Source organism: Rutidosis leptorrhynchoides, chromosome 1 (assembly GCF_046630445.1).
Source record: "Rutidosis leptorrhynchoides isolate AG116_Rl617_1_P2 chromosome 1, CSIRO_AGI_Rlap_v1, whole genome shotgun sequence".
NCBI classification, from domain to species: domain Eukaryota; kingdom Viridiplantae; phylum Streptophyta; class Magnoliopsida; order Asterales; family Asteraceae; genus Rutidosis; species Rutidosis leptorrhynchoides.
The window spans coordinates 380,982,912-380,986,497 of record NC_092333.1 but is presented as its reverse complement, the minus strand read 5'-3'; the positions used below and the strand labels follow the sequence as shown (position 1 = coordinate 380,986,497).

Sequence of the window (3,586 nt, the reverse complement as noted above, 5' to 3'; positions counted from 1 at the left end):
GGTGACAACTCAGGGGAGCCTGTCGAACCTATCTTCAAATTAATTAATCTAAATAAATTATTAAATGGTTATGGATGTCCTATTTAGTGACGTTTATTCGACATCCTTTACAATCGTTTAATTAATTATTTGGGTTGGGTAATTGATTATTCAAAGTGATCAATTGGATAAATTAATATTCATGGACCAATAAAATAGGGGTGAATTACATTCAAGGGCACTTGGTGTAATTGTTAACAAAGAATTAAAACCTTGGATTACACGCAGTCGATAACCTGGTGTATTCATTAAACAAAGTATTAAGACCTTGTTACAGTTCGGATCCCTAATTAGTTGGAATATTTGACTTCGGGAATAAGGCTAATTTGCCGAGCAATTTATAATTATGACCGATGATCTATTTTGGACAAAAACCATATAGATTTCAAATACTCCAGGACAAAGGATAATTAACCCATTGGACTAAACTAAAATCAAAAAGTCAAACATCATGGTTATGGAAGTTTAAATAAGCATAATTGTTTTATTATATTTCTCACCGTACTTTTAATTACTGTAATTTTATTTTCTGTCATTTATTTTACTGTAATTTTATTTTATGCACTTTAAATTCCGTCATTTATTTTTACGCTTAAAATCGACAAACCGGTCATTAAACGGTAAAACCCCCCTTTATATAATAATAATACTACTACTTTATAGATATATATTTTTCTATTTTTCTATTTTGTGTGCGTTAAACTTCTCGAGCTTTCCCTGTGGAACGAACCGGACTTAATAAAAACTATACTATAATACGATTAGGTACACTGCCTATAAGTGTTGTAGCAAGGTTTAAGTATATCCACTCGATAAATAAATAAATAACTTGTGTAAAATTGTAGCATATTTAATAGTATTTCGTACTAAAAATAATACTATTTCGTAACCCATCCCTACAACATCAAGTATTTTTGGCGCCGCTGCCGGGGACAGCCGAAGCGAAACGCCACAGAAAAAAAATTTATTAAGTTTTATTTAGTTTTTATAAAAAAATTACATTTTAAATATTTAAAAATTTAAAAATCTAAAAACCGAAAATCTAAGTCTCTATTGTACTACGTAAAAAAAAAAAAAAAACACTATCGTCACCTATCAAACGCTGCCAGTATCCACCGTTCATCTGCGCCGGCTGCCACTCTTCATTAGACCCATCATCATCACTCTTTTTCTATCTCTAGAAACATTATAAAAAAAAAAAAAAAAAAACCAACTTAAAAGCCACCGGAAACTTCTTTGACTTCTTTACCATACTCTTCGTCGCATACGACATACACCTCTTCAACATCACTCTTTAAAAAAAAAAAAAGACGATTTGAAAGTAGGTTTGCTCGTACTTTGTTACTCCATCTATCTATCTATCTTGATTCAATTTAAAGGTAGAAATGTCTCCATAATTTATTTGCATGTGCTGACAAAAAAAAAAAAAAAAAAAAAAAAAGTGGGGGACAAGGTCATAAGAGATTTCAAGCATGCGTATTCTCTTGTCCCCACTAATCAATCAATCTCCATCTCAATCTCAATCATCAATATTATAAAAAAAAAAAAAAAAAAAAAAACTGTCATGCGCATACGATATTAAAAAAATAAAAAAATAAAAAGAAAATAAATAAAATAAATAAACAAATTAATAATAATAAATACATAAATCAAGGAGTGTACATTGGATTCGCTGTAACTACTGTACCCCTTTGGGGTTTACTCCAGTCAACGCATATCAAAAGAAAGCAAGGAAAAATAATTAATTTGTGTTGTGTGCTTGATCCAAGTGCAAAAGAAAGAAATAAGGTGCAACTCTTGAATTTTGGTCAACAAATAAATCAATATAAGGATGTTTTCTGAGTGAGTCACGTGTTTAAAAAAAAATAAAATTTTTTTTTTAGACTTAGTAATTTTCTAACATAAAAATTAAATTCACTAAGAATAGTTTTCCTTACTATTATTTGCCTTAGTTTATTTCTAGAATTTTTAGGCTTTGCCGTAAAATCCCTTAAGTGCTTATTCCTTAGATTAAGATTTAGGTGCTTTAGAATTTTGCGACGCCATTTTTCGCGCTACTTTCTTATTTTTATTTTTCGACGCTTATTCTTCGGCCTTTTTATTTTTTTCGACATTTTTCGACGCGCAATCTATTTCTTTCTTATTTCTCGACGCTCTAGTTTTTAGAACTTAGAATTTTCTCTATTTCTTATCTAAATCTCCAAACGGAAAGAAAAATTATTAAGTGGTTAAATTGATAGACGTTGACATTTTTCTGGTTCGTAGTAATAGTTGGATTTGTTAGTGGCAAGTTGTGGGCTTCCGATTTAAAGGGTCCTGGCTTCCTGCTACATCTTTTGGCTATTCGAAACGTGGGCAAAATCAGAAAAGTCTATTAATTGGACAACTTATATAAGTTTTTCTTATTCTTTTTATAACTAATAGGATATTCTGTGAATGCACCGAGCAAGACGTTCACCACCTTTTATACATTCACCACCTGTAACTCGATCAAGACATCTAGCCAATATTGTCGCCGTTGATTTTTCTTTAGAATCGTCATCTAGTCGACCAAGAACTCCAACGCAAATTTCCGATAATCCATCTTTTGAACCCGACTTCACAACTAAGAACTCGGAGGATATTCAAGGACAATTCCAAGATCCTGAACCACTAATTATTCCTCCTGAACCACAAACCGTTAAATCGGAATCCTCTAGTGATTCGTATTCAACAAATTCAATTATGGAAGTAACGGAACCTCTAAGAATGGAAGACCGAATGAGAGCTACACGCACGGGCCAAGGTCATGCCATTATTAAGCCAAACATTAATGCACCAGATTATGAAATCAAAGGACAAATCCTACACATGGTCACTAATCAATGCCAATTCGGTGGAACAGCAAAAGAAGATCCAAACGAACACCTTCGAACCTTTAATAGAATTTGTACACTATTCAAAATCCGAGAAGTTGAGGATGAACAGATATATCTCATGTTATTTCCCTGGACTTTAAAGTGAGAAGCCAAAGATTGGTTAGAATCGTTACCTGATGGGGCGATTGATACATGGGATGTTTTAGTTGAAAAATTTCTTAAACAATTCTTTCCGGCATCTAAAGCCGTGAGACTTCAAGGAGAAATTGTTACGTTCGCACAAAAGCTAAATGAAACGTTATATGAGGCGTGGACAAGATTCGGAAGGATGTTGAGAGGATGTCCTCAACACGGTTTAGACACTTATCAAATAGTACAAATATTCTACCAAGGTGTCAACGTTGCTACAAGAAAAGATATCGACATAACAGCTGGTGGTTCCATTATGAAGAAAACCGCAACTGAAGCTTACAAAATTATTGATAACACAGCCTCCCACTCACATGAGTGGCATCAAGAAAAAGATATCTTTCGATCATCTAAAGTGGCTAGAGCCGATTCTAGCCATGACTTTGATTCCGTTTTCGCAAAAATAGATGCTTTCGAAAGACGAATGGAAAAGATGAATAAAGATATCCACGCAATACAAATCAGTTGTGAGCAATGCGGTGGACCACACTTAATGAAAG

General features: G+C 33.1%; 1 non-coding gene across 1 annotated transcript; it reads right to left on the bottom strand.

Annotated features, from left to right (window-relative positions):
* Positions 1-3,147: 3,147 nt before the first annotated feature.
* On the bottom strand, positions 3,148-3,254 carry LOC139887189 (small nucleolar RNA R71). The gene has a single exon (XR_011773029.1). It is a non-coding gene; the product is annotated as a small nucleolar RNA R71 (small nucleolar RNA).
* Between the last annotated feature and the right edge of the window lie 332 nt (positions 3,255-3,586).